The following is a 21,062-nucleotide window of genomic DNA, read 5'->3' on the forward strand; positions in this document are numbered from 1 at the left end:
GTCACTCAGTATTCTTATCTGTAAAATGGGAATAATAATACTTAAACCAAAAGATTATTGTGAAGATTGAGATAATATATATGAAATACTTTATAGACCTTATATCAGTTACTCATTCTTTATTTTCTTGTTATCAAATTCACACAGAGACATCTTTTTAAAAATTTTTATTTTTATTGTCATTCAAAGCATACTTCCAAATTGTTTGTTGTAATTGTTGTTGTAAGACCAAAACCCCCAAATAAAATCACAAATACACTGATGTGAAAGATGATTCCAACAGTTCTTTCTCTGGAGGTGGATAACATTCCCTGTCATAAGTCTTTCAGGATTGTCCCAGATCATTGCACTGTGACACATAAGATCTCTGTAGATATCTACTAATAGCTATTCTTACTTTGAGCCTCTCCCAGTCATCAATTTCTTTTTGAAAAGCCTCAAAGTGCCTTAAGTGTGCTATTTTCATTTCTACTCTTTAGACAAATAGCAAGACCCTCCAAACTGTTGAAATCCCCAAAATAAATATAGCCTACAGACATGTTGCCAAATCAAATCCTAAAATTAAGCATGCTGATTAAGCTGTCTCCAAAACTCATGTGGATTTTATAATTGGTATTTTAAAGTTATGTACCAGGCAAAAGACAAAATAGAATGACCACAAATATATTTACTTAATAGACTTTGTCTGCACTGCACAAAGTACCACATATATAACCTTTTTAACACTAACATCAAAAGCTCTTTCAATGTTATTTTTATTTCACCTTTTGCCTTAGGAAGATCAAGAATTTGTTACATCCGTAATCATTTCAACTATTGTTGCAACTATGAATAATTGATATATGCACGTGCTAGTAAACTAAAAAAGTCAAAGCTGATCTCAAAATTCTCTTTGAGAATGTTTTTTCAGTTGTTATTAGAATATTGAATAATATAATTATGGTGGTGAAATTTTGGGCATCTATATTTGTTTTAGTGCAACTTGAGACTTGAATATCAACTTTTTTTTTTTAAACCCTTACCTTCCGTCTTGGAGTCAATACTGTGGAGTGGCTCCAAGGCAGAAGAGTGGTAAGGGCTAGGCAATAGGGGTCAAGTGACTTGCCCAGGGTCACACAGCTAGGAAGTGGCTGAGGTCAGATTTGAACCTAGGACCTCCCATCTCTAGGTCTGGCTCTCAATCCACTGAGCTACCCAGCTGTCCCCTCTGAATATCAACTTCTGATGCAAGGAAGAGGCAAAATATTAATAATATCTGTTTGCTGTCCTAGTTTCTAATACAGGTGCACAGGTTGCTATCACTGGTATCTATTCAGAAGGCAGATAAGAGGAGAAGATAAGAGATGCTGTTGATTTGGGTCATAATAAGCTTTACCAACTAACCTTCTGTGTTCATTTGAAGAGTTTGTGGTGAGGAAAGGAGGGAATGCTGGGGACATCTGAAAAAAAAGTGAACATTTGGGCCCTTGTGAGAACCATAGTCCTGTCTTCCAAACTCCCTGTGTATTCTCTTTTCCCGAATACGGGTGTCCTTTAAGTTACTGTGGAGTAGAAAAAGCATTGGATTTAGATGAAGAGGGCTGAGATTCAAATCCCAGCTCTACTACTTTGCCAAATGTGTACCCTAAGCAAAGTCATTTAATTTCTCTGGACCTCAACATTCTTCACCTTCAAAACAATAAATGTTTTAGTTGGTGATCTTCAAGGTCTCTTTCATCTCTAATTCCTACAGTATATAAACATGGGACATGAAGTTTTAAAACCTTGGATATACTTACATTAATCAGTAATTTGTCTTAGGTTCACTGTTACTTGCATCAAAGACTAATTTAAGAGAATGAATGGTGTGACCCTGGGCAAGTCACTTAACCCCCATTGCCTAGCCCTTACCACTCTTCTGCCTTTGAGCCAATACACAGTATTGATTCCAAGATGGAAGGTAAGGGTTTAAGAAAAAGAAAAAAAGAGAGAATGAGTGGTAGGCTCTCAGAATTGGAAGGGTACTCAGAGGTCATCTAAGGCAAAGTGTATCTGAACAAAAATTTGCTTTACAAAATCCCAATGTGATCATTCAGTCTTTGCTTGAAGACCTCTAGTGAGGCAAACCTACTATCTTCTGAAGCAGTCCATTCCATTTGTGGATAGTTCTAATTGTCAGGAAGTTTTTCCTCACGGCATGCCTAAAATTACCTTTGCAGCTTCTACTTTTAGTATTCCCAGCCTTGCTTATGGGTGTTTCTCTTAATGAAGCCCAAAATTGCATTAGCTTTTTTGACCAATAAGACTTATACAAAGACCTATGTGAAAAAGAAAACCAAAACAATATATTGGCTACAACTATTTACATTTTAAAACCTCTGGCCAAATACAGTGGATGATAAAGGTTTACTTATCATAAGTCATTAGCCCTCCTTGGTGTTTCATTATATAATTGTTTTGGTTTAATAATGATTTGTCTAATGTTTCAGTGACATCAAAATTTATCAATTAAAACATATATTCCAAGCAAGAGCCATAGTTGTATATTTGCCGAGAGTGTCTATTTATTGTTAAATTAGGCTAGTTAGAGGCTCACTAGTCCCTTTTATAGACTATGTTTTAGTCATTTGTTGATCTTTTCCACTTTTCATATGTCTCTGCTTTTGTACCAGTTGTCCTCCATACCTCACATCCTCTCACCTCAACAACTTTGCCTGCTGAAATCTTTTCCTGCCTCAAAGGCTCAGCTGGGGTGCCACTACCATCATGAAGTCTTCTTTGATCTTGCCAGCTAAAAACATGATGGCCCAGAAAGCATTAGAAAATCAAAGTATAAACAAGTAGGACCAGCCTGTTTGGAGTTCGAAACTTTGGCAAATGCCATCATTTTACAGGTGAGAAAGGCAAATGACTTCCAAAGTCATACAGGTGACAAGTAAGTAAAAAGCTGAGATCTGAATCCAGTTACGCTGAGTTGATAAAATAGAAGTCAGATTTTTCACTTCCCCGATTTCAACTTCTTGCTTTTCAAGTGAAATAAAGTATTGTGTACTGACTTTCTTCTCTTCTCAGACATTTATCCCTTCATCTATTTTATGAATTCTATTTTCCTTAAGGAAGTTTAAAAAAATAGATGACCTGAGTGCTTTTAGGTTAACACTTTTCAGTCTGTAGGGAATTCACTTCTAACCATTTAATATAGAGAATTTGCATTTTGCTTTTTAATGGAGCGAAAGGGTCTATTATGTTTAATTATACTGCTGAAAAGTACTACATGAGTTAATTATGATCTTAAAGGACTTATTTCTAAGAAGATAGAACTGGCGTTCCATCACTTAAACACTGTTATATGTCACCGGTATTCAGATTCTAATAAATGTATTCCGTTAAGGGCCACTTTGGCTCTATTTATTATTACATCCAATTAAAGCAGTGACCACCTAGCTCATCAGTGATTAAAAGGGATGATGTGTCTGAGACAGAAGCCTCATTAACGAAAACCCTGCTTTCCGGATTAGGTAACAAAACAGGTGGTTCCCCCCTCCCCTCTTTTTTCTCCTCCATCTGTTACCCTGTTCTGGTCCTTCCCTCCTTAACCCCCCCTCCCCCCCATCAAACAAAGAAGATATTGCCAGAGCCTAGGAGGGGGCAGGACCCGAGGAATGACCCACCTGGAAGGGAGAAGAACAGGGCGTCTGCAAGTGTGAAGAGCCCTCCTCGGAAGGGTGGGGGACACGCGGAGGGAGAGGGGTGCCAGTGTCAAAGCTAGGAGGTGGAGCAAGCGGCGGCGGGAGCTGGGTACGGACCGGTACCGTCGTGTGGGTGCGCGGAAAAGTTCAGGATGTTTTGCGTGTGAGTGGCGGCGCCCGAGGAGGAGGTACTTACTTAGCCGCTTGGCATGTCTGTATGTGGGAAGGGGAGAAGCGGACAGGAGACAAGAGGAGCCTGGGGTGAGGGGGTGGGGGGATGGCGGTGACTCTGGGACAGTCGCATCGGCAGGTATATAGGACGAAGAACGCAGGAGGCAGAAGAAGAACCCTCCCTTGGCCCGAGCTCTTCCTTCGGAGCAGCTGGCAGGAAGAGAGGGGAGCTCCGCGGCCGAAGCCAGTCAATGAGGGAGAGTGTTGCTGGCAGGGAGGGAAAGGGAAGAGGCGGAGCGTGGGAGCCAGCGGTGTCAATAATACAATAGGGCTCTTGTGTGTCTGCTGCCGCCTCCTCCTCCTCCTGCGAGCCCGGGAGAGACGGAGAGGGAGCGAGAGCCCACGGGTTGAGAGGAGGGGGCGTGGGGGGGGGGAGAGGGAAAAGAAAAGGGGGCGGGAAGCGCCCGGGGAGGAGACTCTACTGCCTGCCGCTGGCATGAGGAGTGGAGCAGCACCCGCCGAATAGGCAGGCAGACGCGGGCGGTCTGGAGAAGGGAGGAGGAGGTGGAGGAAAAGGGGAGGGGTGGCGGGAAGGGAGGGGAGTGGGGGGTAGAGAAGAAAGCGAGCAAGCCCGGGCAGGCGGGGAGCGAAGGAGGGAAGGAAACGAGCGCTGGGGTAGGAATGAGCCCGGAGAGAAAGCCGTAATTCCTCTCCGGACTTACTGCACAGCCCACGGCCAGAAGGAAGCCCAAATAAAGCCAGAAGGTAAGGCGCCGCGGGGGTGGGTGAAAGGGCTGGAAAGGGGGAGGTAAGACTGGAGGGGGGGGCGGGTTTGTAAACCGGCCGCCTCTTGCCCTTGTCGGCCTCCTCCTTGACTGGGGCCTGGCGGGTGGGGAGGAATCGGGAAGAGAAGAAGGAGGGGGTGAGGGGTGGCTGGTGCTCCTTCGGCCGCTGCCTAATGGAGACCGTGCCTGTGCAGCACCGGTAGCGGCTCCGGCCTCGCGCTTGCCTTGCACGTTTGTGCTCCTCTGGCTGCTCACTACGGGTGCCGATGCCCGGCCGGTCTGTCAGCTGGCCCTCCCTCTTTCGCTCTGCTGCGCTGCCCTGCACTGACCCCGCTGCCCGCCCGGGTGTCAGCCCAGCGCCCCGAGCTCCAGACAGCCGTCCTTCTCCGCCTCCATCGCCCCAGTTCTGGAGGGACTACACGAGCTAGAGACCCACTTGCTCTGTGTGTATGTGTATGTGCGTGCGTAAGTGTGTGTGCTCATGTGGGTCTCAGATCTTGCACCAGGCTGGAATTTAGCGCCGGAGCCACTGCGGCTGCTTGGCTTATGCAGGGGGAGGCGGGGAAAGAGGAAGAACAGGGCTGACCGCCACCGCCGCCACCGCCCCCCCCCCCCCCCCTCGCACTCTCCCTCCTCCTCCTCCTCTCCTGTGTCATCTTAAGTATCTGGGCCCTCACTCACCTCCTCCTCTTCTTCCCAGTTCGCTGCTGTCCAGCCGCTTGCACTCTCTTCTTTATCTCCACCCCCTTCCCCTCACGCCACTTACCCAGTTTGCTCGGGGCAGGCTAGAGGGTTCGAACCTGGAGGGCGGCGGCCCAAACCGCAGCAGCAGCAGCAGGAGCTTTGGGATGACGACCTGCTTTTGTGGAGTCGGTCCCTGGGACAGCGGGATGCTCTGGACTTCGGAAGATTGTTGAGAAACTGCAAAGCAGAAAGAAAAGGGGAGCGGTGGGAGGGAAGAGAAAATGATTTCGAGGGGCACCGTAGGGGGTTCGAAGGTTAAAGGGGATGGCTGTGGGAAAAAACACATACTTTTAAGCCACTTTCGCTGTTAGCTCTCCCGGTGGGAGAGTGTTAATTTGTGCCCTTGAGTGCACCAGCTGTGAGGTCTCTTAGTGCCAACAAAGAAGTAGCAAGAGGCAGCTGAGAAACCTGCAGGACTTTTAACTTTCCCTCCTCACGGTCAGTTACTGTTGTGCTTGAATTAGTGTGGTCGGCCTGCTGCTTCCTGGAGTGCTGGTACTTGGGGGATGTGGAAGTCGAGTGTGATTTCCTTGTTTTGTAAAGACATTCTCCAACCCTCCAGGACACTGGAAACTTTTTTTTTTTTTTAACGTGCATGCCTGACTCTTCTGGCGGTGGGTTTTTATTTCTTTATTCCAGGAATGTGAGGCAGTCTATTTAAAAATAATCCTGTCACCACCACCCTTTTTGAAGCCAGCTGACAGTAGGAGAGGTGTACTTTAAAATGGTACAGGACAGTTTATTAAGCTTCAGCATATCTCCCTGCCTTGTAGGAAGGAAAGGTGGTAGTTGTGCTCAGTAGGGCAGTGCTACTTCATTTCAATTAAATAAACACTCATTGAAGACATATTGTATATCGCAATAGGCTGGGCATGATGAGACTTATGAAGATGAATAAAACATCGCCCCTGCCCTCAATGAGTTTAAAATCTTAAATTAGATAAAATAAAACAGATGAAATAAGAGATTAGAGATGAAAAAAGATTTGGGATTAGATAACTAAAGACAGTGCTAAATAAAGAGCAGGAGGTACAAAGTGCTGTAAGAAGTCCAGAAAGAGGAATAATCCTGATTTAGTAGTAAATGTAAAGAGATCAAGAAAAGTTATATGGAAAATGTTGGAGTTTATTAGACCACTTGTACAATCCCTTTTTAAAAAAAGTCCAATATCTTTTTGGGAGGCAGGGAGAGAGGGACAATATACTTTTAAAAAATATTTCCTTACCTCTTGACAGAGAATGAAAAAACAAACAGGCATGTTAAGTAATTACTTGAGGACTTTTCTAGGTAGAGTTATTGTATATTCTCTAGCAAGTATTTAACTGATTTGTGGCATACCACCAAAAGTAGGAGGGAACTCATTGAGTTACTTTAGACACTTAACCACCTAGCTTGGGTTGTAAGAAAATCCACTTCTCCAGGTGTGTGAAAGTTTTCTTCTAAACATTTAGTACTCCAATAGAGAATGCAACACTCTTGACTTGCCAGAACCTCTCAGCTTCCAAATTCCATGTTACATGGTTTTATAGGAAATCAAAAGAGATGTTATTATTCAACCATTTAACTCCTCAGCAGGGTTGTACTGTCAAGTGCTAAACATTACAGAAAGAAGCCTTGGAGGTAGAAGACCCATCTGTCTTTCCAGGAATACAGAAATTGTCATCTCTTCAAAGAACCTGCTTAAAGCTGCCCTGTAAATCAACCCTTTACTTCCTGAAGGCTTTCAAAAGAATGCAAAATAACTTAAGTAAGAACTAACTTAGACCAGAGTCTGTTTTAGGCTAAACCAACAAGTACATTTTTCTATTTTCACTGATTTTGATTAAAAAAAAATTATCTTTCTCTCCAAATGACATCTCTGTATAGAAGTGGGGAAGAAAGATGTTAATAGAAAGGAAGACATAAAAATCATGCTGCTTTATAATTTTCTTTAATATCTTAAACTCCATAACTAGCAATATGAATCTTGGTTATTGTATGCTTTTTAAAACTTCTTCTGAATTTTGAATGATTTATAAAACCATATAAATATCATCATAATAGTCTAAGTAGAAATATAGAAAAACTTTAAGATTTATAAGGAGGGCTTTCATCATAACCAGAGTGAAACAGATCTAGCATATGTTATTACACTTATTTTACAGATGAGGGACTGAGGTTGTGAGGTCCTGTGACTTTTCCAAAGTCATAGAGTTAATAAATAAAACAATAAAAATCAATATTTGAACTCTGGGCTTTTGGGCTCCAAAATCAAGCCACTTTCTGCCCTGCTATACCAGGAGGTATATACTCCAGAAGATGATGTTGTTCTGATCAAAGACCCCAATTATGATCTGAGACTATAATTGCTTTTTCTCTTAGGAACATTTTTAATATGTTCTATTTGTGTTTTGGGGGGGTGGGATAGAGGGACTTCCTATCTTGTTTTGACAGGTGAAGGATCTATCATATCCTCTCCCCCACCAAGATTTTAAACTTAAAAAAAATGCAGTTTCTTACTTTAAATTTGAACTATGTGACTAAGTCACTTAACCTCCATTGCCTAGCTCTTACTGCTCTTCTACCTTGGAACTAATATACAGTATTGATTCTAAGATGGAAGGTAAGGGTTTAAAAAAATTTTTTTTAATTGAACTCAAGCCTTGCTTTTATCTTCTTGCCTTCATACTTTTCTCCTCAATTTTATTTCACCAGTGAAGAGCTCCTAACCTCACATTGTCCCCTTAAAGTTTTTCCTCATACACACTACATTATTCTTGATTGTTTAACTCTGGATTAACCAGTTGTGGGTTATTCATGCTATTTGCTTTTCCTCATTCTTCCTGGTTTGCGTTTTATTGGCAAAAATCTTCTCACTTTTAAATCCTTGCAAAATTCAATATGTGTAGATGAATGAATCCCCATATCCTTTTAATAGGAGTTCATATATAACTGAAGGGAACAGTAATTTTTGAATGTACCAAGCTGAAGCAGTTGAGCCTACCTTCAGACTTGTAAAGGTGGAAAGATACAATGAGTTGTCACTGTAGTTGAGACTGGCAAATGGAATGAGTGAGTTAAGATGAAGAATAATGTCTGTTGTAGTTGGGGTCCTCCTACAAATAGCATAGTTTGACCTCATGATGAGAGGCCATTTTCTCTCTTCCCTTTCATCTAAGTTTTGGCTCAATTATAGCCCAACCTAAATTTGGGGGCCCCTTCTTAGACAGTTGACTTTTCTCTCCTGCCTCCAAGGTGCTCTCCTTGAGCATACAAAATTTTCAAGGAAGCATGAAATCCAGTTTTTTGTTTATTACTAAATAGTTGTCTGTTTTTGAGCAAATTCTTTTCTTATTGAACCTCAGGTTCCTTCTTTAGTTTGAAATTCCCATGGTTCTCTGATATAGCTCCTTTTAACCAATATATTTCCTTCACCTTCAATAATGGCCTAGAATTAAATTAGTAATATTGTGGTATGTTTTGGAAGTGAGTAGAAAGTCAGTTGGAAAGAGATTAGAGGTAGAAATTTCTCTTATTTTTAGTGGAAAATATTGATTCCATAATTTATGAAACAAATGAACAAAGTGAGATAATAGATTATAAGACAATAGTTGGACTGAGCACCAAAATGAAAAAGAATGAGGTTTTCTGTATCAATGGAATGCTCATGATTTAGCAAGTAACAGACTTGAAAGCTGTTACTGAATTTTACTACTCAAAGAACATACTTCATCAGTGAATGTGCTGATAAGAAAACCAATTTTTATAACATAACAGTTTAATGACATTTTAAAATTTTGTTTATTTTTAAACTCTTACCTTCCATCTTGGAATCAATGCTGTGTATTGGTTCCAAAGCGGAAGAGCAGTAAGGGCTGGGCAATGGGGGTCAAGTGACTTGCCCAGGGTCACACAGCTAGGAAGTGTCTGAGATCAGATTTGAACCGAGGACCTCCCATCTCTAGGCTTGGCTCTCAATCCACTGAGCCACCCAGTTGCCCCCTAATGACATTTAAAAAAAATCATGAAAGCATGTCTATGGGAGAAGCTAACAGAAATACCAGGGTAGACACCAGAACAAATTCCAAATGTGAAAAAGAGTTGCTAATGCTTAAACATGACTGATCTTTGGAGCTACCACATTTTCCATGTAAATCTTCTTGAATAGTTTAACAGAGCAAACCATATTTAATGCTTCTTAGGAAAACAAGATCACTGGGAAGGGAATGTAGTAGCTCTTCCTTCAGCACCAATGTATATATAGTAAATATATATATATATATATATATATTAAAATACATATGTAAAAGGTAAAAAAAATCACTTTTGATGTGAAAGTTATATTCCTAGAAAGCAATAGCTTTCACAACATTATATAGAATAATGAATGGGAAAAACAGGGTTCTATTCTTGAGGCAGCTAGGTGGTACCATGGATAGAGCACCAGATCTGAAGTCAGTCTATATTCTGTGACTTTGCTTCTAGGCAACAGTTGCAGGGGCTGCCTGTCAATTCTGTCAGTTAACATTTATTAAGTTCTTACTATGTGCCAAGCATTGTATTAAACTCCAGGAATACATATAAAAGTTAAAAGAAAGTCCCTGCCCTCAAAAAGCTTATATTCTAATGGAAGAAACAAATAAAAGAAAGCTGAAAAGGGAATGGAAGAGCCATCTTTGGGTATGACAGAGGAAATCCTAAGCACAATCTGGAGAGGAATGATATATGGCTGCTCTAGAAAGAGTAAACCAAACATAAATGGTCATAGCATGGTTCATTTTGAGAGGGGTTCTTTTGTTGTTTCATGAACCCATTGGGCAGTCTGGGGATGCCCCATCTCAGAATAATGTTTTGAAGTGCATAAAATAAAATATGTAGAAATACAAAGGAACCAAATATATGAAAACATTTATCAAAGTATTAAAAAAAAGTTTACAGACCCCAATTTAAGAACCCCTAATTTAAAGACACCAAGTTGCGATTAGATTGGTGAGGCCAAGAGGCAGGGATAATAATGTCTTGGAAATTTCCTGGTTCTCTAAACTTAACCAAGAGTAAATTGTCTTTATGTTTATGGAATGTGGCAAAAATTAGCTGTGGTTGATATTTGCAGCATGATAGATAATCATGTCACTATAATCATCTCTGCTTGGGATAGGTTATATGTACCTATAATTTAATGATATTTTATTAGTTTACATACATTACACATCTTATGTAAGTTGGCATATAATGTATCAAGTAGATTTTACTTTGTTATCATGTTAGAACCAAATTGCTTATCTGTGCCTGCCTACCCTCCAGTGACAGAATACCAGTGGCCAGGAAACTTTATGGGAAGCTCCAACTAGCCTCTTTATCTATTCCTTTCTTTAAAAAAATTCAGAGAGGCACCTCATAAAAATTGAATGGCTTAATAGGTCATTTCCCCTCCAGTGATCCACCCTGTCAGAGACAAAATTTCCTGCTTCTTCCATTAACTTAGATGATGAGTTTGTGTAGCAATTATTAAAGTTAGTTCTGTAGAACATTTTAAAAATGTAGTTTGATTATATTAAGATTTTTTGTTTTTTAGGCTACACAATAAAACAACTCATTATCCTAACTGGCAAGCACTAAGAGTCTAGGATTGGCAGAAAGTAGTGAATGGTAACCCAAATTGTTTATCATGGTCAGAATTGGAAATAACAAGTGTAGTCAGAAGTGTCCTCAGTTACTAAGAAGGGATTTGGTTCTGTCTTCAATATTCACTAGTGAGAGGGAGGACTCATTTACTTAGGGTTTTTGTTGCCAATATAAAGATGGTTTCTTTCTCTTTGGAAATTTTTGTGGTTGTTGGAAAGGGCAAAACTTTTTTGCCCTCTGTAATTAATATGTATAATAACTACATTACTTTGGTAGATATATATAGAAAATCAGCATCAAAGCCTCTTGGCTACTTTTGGTAAGAATCTTAAAAAAAAGAATCTGAAAGATTTTGCTTATAAATATTGTGTATTCATGAACTTAAGTACTTTGGATATCTTAGTTGTCAATAGTTTCCTATTATTCTCTTAACAGAATTGAATGATGATGTATCAGTTGAAATAGAACATTTGAACTTGAGTGTTATACATATGCACTAGACTGAAACAGATGATTTGACTTCATGTTTCAGTTGTATATTATAAATCAGGATGATACAAATTGACTTAGTTTATTATTTTTGTTGGTACAGGATTGCCCAAGTTTTTATAATTATATAGTAGTAGTCTCTCGATAACGGAGGATGACGATTGTCTTTGTGCGTTTTCATCTATGATAGATGAGTGTGCACAAAGACACTTGTGCGTGAAGGAGATTTAAGTGGAAAAGTTGATGCACAGTGACAGTCCCACTCTCTCGCTGTTGGAAGCCTGGGTCCAGTGGCACAAAAAGTCTTTACACCTGGAGACTTCCTCATCTTTATTGGATGGCTGTGTTGTCTTTTGTGCTCCAACACGCCCTAAGCACTCCACTGTGCCTTGCTGCGTCGCCCTCTCAGCCGTTGAACCTTCTTATTGGTTTCTTCTGTCTGTTCGGCTGAAGCAGTCTTCACATGCTGGGTGAGCAAAGCCCTGGTTCACCAGGGGTCTACGACCCGATGGCTACTCTCACAAGGTTTAGCCAGCCTGTCGAAGCCGTTGCCCGGGGTGTGGCCGCTGCCGACTGCTAGCAACTACTAGGAGCCACAAGTGAGAGCTGGGTGTCAGGTGGGGGTCAGAGGCTGAAGAGCTGCCCTAGAAGGGCACGACAAGCCCTCCATACCAGAGATACTACTCCTCCCTGAACACCCCATACTAAACTAAAACTATATATCTATATAACTAAAAACAAAGACTGCCATTTCAGAATAGTATAAGAAAATTTACTTCTTAAGAGAGATTTTTAAGCTGTATGGTAAAAAATCCTGAAACATCATTCTATGTATTGGAATAAAAGCACCTAGCAAGGGGCATGGGAAAAGCACTAGACTTCAAATCAAAAGATGTTGGTCAGAGGACCTGGCTTCAAATCTAAGCTTTGTCCTTGTTTGTTTGGACAAGTTATTTGACCTCTGTTGATCTCAGTACCTTCATTGAGAGAGTTGAATTAGATAGTCTCTAATGTCTCTTCCAATTCTAAATCCAAATGTGTATTCCTAAAACATGGATTTGAGGCCTCCACTTATTAGGTATGTAACTCCACATCATTTGAGCACTGTCACCCTATTTCCTCATCTTTAAAATAGGAATGATGATACTGGAATTCGGGTATGTCTGCATGTGTGCTTGTGTTTATGTGGTGATGATTATAATGAGATATGTGTGTTAGAGTACTTTATGGTGGTAGAGGGTTATGTGAATGTGAACCATTATTATCATTATTTGACCAAGAATAAGATTCTGGAATCTTAAAATGGTTAAGGCAATGGTTAGGTACTAGCAACTTTGGCCACTAGCCTTTGTCATTTGTTTTTGTTCATGAAGGTCTGCAGATGGGTTTCTTTAACTGTAGTGATCATTTTAAGACTCTGGGGAATGTTAATGCCATTTGGAGTTAAGGAGATAAAATGTAGCTGGTGACACCACATTTTTAGCAAAGCTATTACCTCTAAATTTTTTTGGGGGGAGATATTTAAAATTAGATGGTAGGATTAATGAAACAACAAGTATTTATTAATGACCTATTATACAGCTGCTTTAGCTGTATCCCATAGATTTTGATATGTTATCTCCTCATTGTCATTCTCTTCAAATAAATCAGTAATTATTTCTTTGATTTATTCTACTGGTTCGCTTCTTTTGCTCTGCATCAATTCCTGGAGGTCTTTCCAGTTCACATGGAATTCCTTCAGTTCATTATTCTTTTCAGCACAATAATATTCCATCAGATACTACAATTTGTTTAGCCATTCCCCAATCGAGGGGCACCCCCTCATTTTCCATTTTTTTTTTTGCCACCACAAAGAGCGTGGCTAGAAATCTTTTTGTACAAGTCTTTTTCTTTATTATCTCTTTGGGGTGCAAACCCAGAAGTGGTATGGCTGGGTAAAAGGGTAGGAATTCTTTTAAATCCCTTTGCATATAGTTCCAATTTGCCCTCCACAATGGTTGGACCAATTCACAACTCCACCAGCAGTGTATTAGTGTCCCAATTTTGCCATATCCCCTCCAACATTTATCACTTTCCTTTGCTGCTATATTGGCCAGTCTGCTAGGTGTAATGTGGTATCTCAGAGTTGTTTTTATTTGCATTTCTCTAATAAGGAAGGGTTTAGAACAGTTTTTCATGTGCTTATTGGTAGTTTTGATTTCATTATGTGAACTGCCTGTTCATGTCCCTCGACCATTTGCTGATTGGGGAATGACTTGATTTTTTTGTAAATTTGATTTAGTTCCTTATATACTTGGGAAATTAAACCTTTGTCAGAGAGTTTTGTTATAAAAATGTGCTCCTAATGATCCACCAGTTTTGCAGAATTCGATTATTTAATTTCTAATTGATTTTACATATTTGCCTCTCCAAAAACCCTTATTAATTACGATTTTTATCTCATTTTGATCTGAGAAAGTTGTATTTATTATTTCTGTTTTTTGTATTTGTTTTCTATGTTTTTATACCCTAGTACATTGTCATTCTTTGTATATGTGCCATGTGCTGCAGAAAAGAAGATATATTCCTTTTTATCCCTATTCAGTTTTCTCCAGACATCTATTAACTCTAATTTTTCTAATATTTCATTTACTTCCCTTACTATTTTCTTATTTATTTTTTGGTTCAATTTGTCTAGTTCTGATAGGGGAAGGTTGAGGTCCCCCACTAGTATGGTTTTATTTTCTAGTTCCTCCTTAAGCTCCTTCAATTTCCCCTTCAAAAATCTGGAAGTTGTATCATTTGGTGCATATATGTTGAGTACTGATATTTATTCATTATTTATATAACCTTTTACCAAGATGTAGTTTCCTTTCCTGTCTCTTATTGAATCTATTTTTACTTTAGTTTTATCTGAGATCTTGATTACTACTCCTGCCTTCTTTGCCTTAGTTGCTTCCCAATAGATTCTGTCCCAGCCTCTTACCTTTACCCTGTGTGTATCTACTTGCTTCATGTGTATTTTTTGTAGAAAGCATATGCTAGGATTCTGGTGTTTAATCCACTCAGCTATCCACTTGAATTTTATGGGTGAGCTCATCCCATTCACATTCACAGTTATAATTACCATTTGTGTATTCCCCTCCATTTTAACTTCTTTCTTTAATTCTGGTCTTATTCCTTCTATTCTTTCCCTTCTCTCCAACGTTTTGCTTTTAGTCAGTCTTCTCCCTTTCCCCTCCCTTATGTTATCCCCTTTACCCTCCCTTACTTCCTCTATTACTGTGGGACCTTTTGGTTGCCCTCCAGCCTTTTCATCCCTTGTATTTCTCAGCTCCTCACCACACCACCCCATTTCTTATTCCCCTTCTAATTTTCTATAAAGTAAGACACAATTCTATACCCCAATGAGTCTGGATATTCTTCTCTCTCTGAGCCAATTCCAATGAGGGTATTATTTAAGTTTTACCTGTCATCAGCCTCTTCCTCCCTTCCATTATATTGGTTTCCCTCCTCTACTCCCACATTTCTTCCCCCCCCCATTTCTTTATGTGATATATTTTGCCCCATTTTAACTACTATGACAATGATAACAATTTTTAAGAGTTATAGATATCATCTTTCCATATAAGAATAAAAGTCATTTGACCTCACTCAGGCCTTTAAATTTTTCCTCTTTCTTATTTATCTTTTCATGTTTCTCTTACATTTTGTATTTGGGCCTCAAATTTTCTATTCAAGTTTGGTCTTTTATTCAGGAATGCTTGAAAGTCTTAGAGGTTATTAAATGACCATACTTTCCCCTGAAAGAATATAGTTAGTTTTGTTGGGTAGTTGATGCTTGGTGTAGACCCAGTTCCCTTGACATCTGGAATATATTCCAAGCCTTTTGGTCCTTCAAAGTGGAGGCTTCCAGGTTCTGTGTGATCCTGACTGGGGCTCTATGATATCTGAATTGTTTCTTTCTAGCTGCATGAAGTATTTTTTCCTTGATCTGGGAACTCTTGAACTTGGCTATAACGTTTCTGGAAGTTGTCATTTGGAAATGTATTGCAGGAGGTAATCTGTGGATTATTTCAATCCCTATTTTGCCCTCTTGTTCAAGGATATCACAGCAGTTTTCTTGGATAATTTCCTGTAGTATTATGTCATGGCCTTTGAGTAGTCCAATAATTCTTAAACTGTCTTTCCTGGCTTTTTCATTAAAAATTTTTTTAATAGATTCTTGATGCCTTGTAAGTCATTAGCTTCTAATTGTTCAGTTCTAATTTTTAAAGACTGAATTTCTATCCATGACTTTTTGATACTCCTTTTCCTTTTGATCTATTTTTCTTTGTAAATCATTCTTTTCATCTTTTAATTTTTTTGCCTTGTTTTTGAGCTGGTTAGTTCTGGCTTTTATGAAAGTATTTTCTTGTTTTAGTTCATGTGCCTCTGTTTCAAGATGACCTATTTTTCTTTTTAAGTTCTTTCTCCAATTTTCTTCAACCCCTTTTATTTATTTTTTTAAATTCTTTTTTGAGCTCTTCCAGAGCCTGAGTCCAGTTCACTGGAGTTGAGATATTTGATGTTCCTTGGTCCTCCTCTTTTCCATTTGTTCTTTATCTGAATAGAAGCGTTCAATTGTAATTTCCTTTTTATTTCTTCTGTTGTTTACTCATATTTATTCTACCCCTCCCCTCCTTGTGGGCTGTATACTTGCTCTTCTGGTTGTTTGCTGGCTCTGTGAGTTTGAGCTTTTCTGCCCTGAAGGGGCTTCTTCTCTGCTCTGCTGGTATACTGGATTAGAGCAGTTGAACTGACCTGCTGAGCTAATCTGCCTTGAGGCCAAATATTCCCCAGCTGCTGGCAGAAGCTGAAGGTGTGGAGACTAAAGGTAGTAAGGAGCCAATGCTCCCCTCTGCCCCTCTCTGTCAGCCACCTGCCTGCCAGCTATGGCCAGATCCCAGAGCTTCACATACTCTGTCATGGTTGCAGCCCTTGCCATGAGATCCCATTGTCAGCCAGAAGTCTCAGCATAGTAGGTGTGGGAGGGGTGTTGGGACTTTCCTTCTTTCCCTTATTCCAGATAATTCAACTTTCTCTGCATACCCTTCAAGCTGAATTGAATAGGGCCTCTTTGTTGACTTTGGATTTCTATCTTTTTTTGAAACACTTTGATTTGATTGGTGTGGAAGGATAGTCACAGAGGATTTGGCTTCTGCTGTTTCTAAGCTGCCATCTTGACTCCACCCAGCAGGAAACTTTGGTAGATCATTTTTTCTGAGGTCCACCTTTCTGAGTCTCCATTTCCTCTTTATGAGGAGGTTGACTTGGGTGGTTTTTAAAGTCTCTTCCAATTCCAATGTGACTATGACTAGGGGGACCAGAGATTAGAGGTCTGAGTTTTAGGGCCTGGTTCTTCTCCTGCTTAACCACCTTATGCCAGTCAATAATTAGTAAGGTAATATATACCAAACTGTTTTATTCTTTGCCTGTACTGCATAGTTAACATATTTATGTGCTACTTGTCTTCTTTTTTAACTATATGGAATATACATGTTTAGTTAATGGTGATTTCCTTGTTGGCCTGGACTGTCTTGTTTTGTACTCTTTTTGTATTGCATCATTCTGGGTGCATAGATACTTTAAAAATCAGGAAATCCAGGATTTTATACTGGTCATGCTATTTAGTATTTAAGGGACTTTAAACAAAAATTTTAAAATTTCTTAGGCCCTTTGTTTCCTTCTCTGTAGAATGATGGGATTGGATCTAGAATAGTGGTATCAAATTCAAATAAAAATGGGGGCCATTAAAGTATATATATAAGAATCCCTGAGGGCTGCATATTGATTTAATTTTAAAATATATTGTTATTGGGGCAACTAAGTAGCTTAGTGGATAGAGAACCAGTCCTGGAGATAGGAGGTCCCAAGTTTAAATCTGGCCTCTACTTCCAAGTTGCATGACCCTGGGAAAGTTACTTTACCCTGTTTGCCTAGCCTTCTGCTTTAGAACAAACACCTAATTTCTGTTCTAAGACAGAAGGTAAGGCTTTAAAAAAAGTGTTATCTATGTTTTATTATATTTTTATTTAATTTGTTAAATATCTCCAAATTACATTTTAATCTGCTTCCTTGCTGTCATGTGACTGTGTTTGATGCTTTTGGACTAGAAGCTTTCTAAGGCCCCTTTCAGCTCTAATTTCTATAAATCCATGATTTAATAACTTTATATATCTCACATGCCATATGACATAATACTTACACTTTCTCTACCTTTCCCCCACCTTGAAAGGAGAAGATTATCAGATTTTAAAATGTCCTGTAGTTATAGATACAAAAACCATAAAAATCTATCATAAACATTTAAAATGATTACCATTTACCGAGCACATAGAAATATTTTCATTTCTACCCAGAAGAAATAAACTAGGGCAGTATTTCCCAAGTTAATTTGTCCATGGACACTTTGGGGCTTCAGATATTTTGATGAAATCTGCACATGCTGTTCTGGGAGTATTCTGTGCTTCCATATAAAGAGAGATGGAGAAATTTTGAAGCAAAATAGAGAGTTTCATTTTAATCCTGAAAAATTATTGTACATAATAAGGATTTAAAAATAGATGCATAATTTCATATTTAGTCATTGTAGGGAAAACATTAATGTAGAAATTCTTATGCAAAAATATAGGGTTCCATTTGAAAAATTCTAAACTAGGATTTCTTTGTTATTGTCTTAAGCTTATAAACAGATGATTTTGATATACTGAATTTTATTGTTTTCAATTTTATATTTGCTCTGTCTTTGCTATCTCTCAGCATTCTAAACCTAAACTTCTTTAGCAGGCTGCAATATCATAAAGGTGTTTGCAATTAAAAAAAAAGATTTGTGTGCATAGTCTTTCTTAATCTTGTATGCCATGATAGAAATATTTTGCATCATTGCACAGCATGACTTTAGATGTTAATTTTTAAATATGCAAACTATTTATAGTGATAGGTGGAGCCATTATAATTAGTGGTGTGTTTCCAGAAACTGTAGAAACCTGTGCTGCCCTCAAATATGGTCTATTGTCTCCATGATGGAGATTCTACGTCTCAGACATTTGGGAGGCCCCTTCCCCCTCAGAAGCCTCTTCAGAGAGAATTAGCGTGCATAAAACTGAAATATGCTTCTATGTAAATTCACAGTGTGTGAGTCATCAGATATGAACATTTTAACCCAGCCTTTGCCTTTCTCCTAACAATCAGCTCAGAGGCATAATATGTTACAGAAGAACAAAACTAGACACAACTAAGGTTAAGGATGAATTGGCATTCTTACTTGTATATTAATATTTGTTCTTGTTGGTTACATTTATAGTATCGAAGTTACCCATGAAAGTTGTTTTAAGGCATTCATTCTCTTTCCAGCTTGAGCCCTAAAAAGTCCAGGATATTCTACATAATAATTTAAGTTGTTTTTACAAATACTTTGCCTTATTATGTTGCACTTGGAATTACCTGAACTGCCTAACATCTGGTATTGAGGCTTTAATGTATAATGTGGCAACCAGGTGCTGAATTTTATAGCAAGAAGTCTAACACCCATGTATTTGCTGGTTATAGCTCTATAATTATGGAGCAATCTATTGTTTGCCCTGCTTTTCTTTCTTACTCTCTTTTTAAATTTAATTCATTTCCACACCCCTGAGAGTAGTTGAGCTTATGGCATTTCAGAGATCCTCTTTTGCAGAGGTGAATAATATAACATTTGGATGGGAGCTATGGCACAGGAATAGGTAACTTGGTTCCCTACCTCCCATATATCTAGTATTTTGGATATTAGATTTGGGAAGTGGAAGGAAAATCATCTTCCAGGTGCCTGCATAAGTCAGCAGAAGGGAAGCTGATAAATTCATGATTTTTTTAGCAGTTTATTGAAACTCAGTCTTGTAGGAAATGTGTTTTTGCTTGTCATAAGCTGTCAGATTTTGTCCTAAGAAATTTGGAATAAATTTTTTGAGAAACATTTAACATTTTTCACAGGACCACCTGTGAGTAAAGATAATAATATAAAAAAATGGGGAACTCTGAGCTTGTATCTTCTGCCTCTTATCTTGTCTACATCTTTGATGTTAATTAAAAGGGAATCAATGCATTTATTTGCCATCTTCATTTGGATATTACATGACAGCTCCGTGTTTCTTTCTTGCAGTACAAATCAGAAGGAGAAAATGCTTTTGATAAAGAAGTAGTCCCTGGTTTTATCATTGTTGTAAAAGAATCATGGAATCTCAAGGGGACCATCAAATTAGAGAGAGATTAGAGAAATTAAAGGAGCTTTTCTTAGTATAATAGAATGTTAGAACTCTAAGGTACTTTAGGATTCATTTAGATCAGATAAGGAATCAGAAGCCTAGAAAGGTTAAATTGATAGTGCCATTTTTCATACCACTTGCTTTCTTAATAGAGACAAAATATTTGATTTTTAAGATATGTCCATTACCATGTAAGACAGTCTGAGAACAAGATGACAATATATTATATCATTGCTTTTTCTCTGGGTTTGGAAAACATTGGAGGGGTTATATAAGTAATATGGAAACAGTATTTTTCTTTAAGTTAGAAAAAAATTGCTAACAAGTTAGTATAGACTATGTTGTGCCTCTTTTCTTTCAGGGGTGGAAAATTTTTCTTTTGTCCTTAAATTTCAATGATCTCATTGTTTTTTTCTTTTTCTCTGAAGGATTTGTACATGTTAAGAATCATGAACATGTTATTAATGTTGAACTGGCATAAATGGGCATTATTTATTCAGTCAGTATCACAGGATAAATAAGCTGTTTAGGTGTAGTTTATAACATTTGTAGGCTGGACAAGGGCCTCTAGGGTCATCCTTTAAAATGTACAGTGCTTAAAATAAAACTGCACTATTCTAGTGGTTACCATGTATTGTAGCAATTGGGGACATGAGAGTGTGTGAATATGGCAATATGTGGCTCTATTAGGAATAGTCTTCTTGTTTATGATTATTTTAGAGGCAAGAGTATCTTGATGAATGAGAGTTGCATTTGCAGACCCTAGAATTCAAGAGGATTCTTTCCTGTATCCCTGAATAGCAGAAGGAATGATGGTGCTAGGGAGGTAGGGTTCTATGTTTATTACCCTGATTCTTCTCTCTTCTCCCAGCAGGATTTATAATGCAACACCTGGGTGCCAGCAGCAATAAAGAACCACCAATATCATAATCTAGAGTAGAAAAGTACATCAGAAGTATTCTAGTTCAAACAGATGAATAAACTAAGTCCCAGGGAAGTGAATTGACTTGCCGAAGGTCAGACAGGTTAAAGAGACAGGCCAAGATTCAGACTTCAAATTTAGTATTTCCATTTTCCATTCCATTCCAGTATTTCCACCAAGGAATCACATTTGACACATTGAAACTAGGGAATGATTTTTGTGATGAAAGCATGAAAGTGAGATGTGTACCATACATTTTATGTCCCATTAGGCTGTAATTTCTTTGGTAACAGAGACTATGTCTTACTCCATAATACTCTGCTGAAAGTTTAGCACCATTTAAGTCCAAAGTTCATGGTTAACAAATACACTTGGCTTAGTTGATCATTTTTATTACAAAAGATTTTTCTAACCAAAT

At 38.6% G+C, this 21,062-nt stretch overlaps 1 protein-coding gene across 7 annotated transcripts in view; it reads left to right on the top strand.

Moving 5' to 3' along the window:
- Window positions 1-3,763: 3,763 nt before the first annotated feature.
- JADE3 (jade family PHD finger 3) overlaps window positions 3,764-21,062 on the top strand; it is a 219,398-nt gene continuing 202,099 nt past the window's right edge. For 3 of the 7 annotated variants that reach the window (XM_016424826.2, XM_016424828.2, XM_056808546.1), the window contains exon 1: window positions 4,468-4,604. The gene's annotated coding sequence lies outside the window, so the exon portion shown is untranslated. Of the gene's footprint in view, window positions 3,857-4,467; window positions 4,605-21,062 lie in introns of those variants that run through there. The other 4 variants (XM_007501038.3, XM_056808544.1, XM_016424827.2 and 1 more) reach the window with 3 other exon arrangements.

The sequence above is a fragment of the Monodelphis domestica genome, chromosome 8 (assembly GCF_027887165.1).
Source record: "Monodelphis domestica isolate mMonDom1 chromosome 8, mMonDom1.pri, whole genome shotgun sequence".
Taxonomy (NCBI): Eukaryota; Metazoa; Chordata; class Mammalia; order Didelphimorphia; family Didelphidae; genus Monodelphis; species Monodelphis domestica.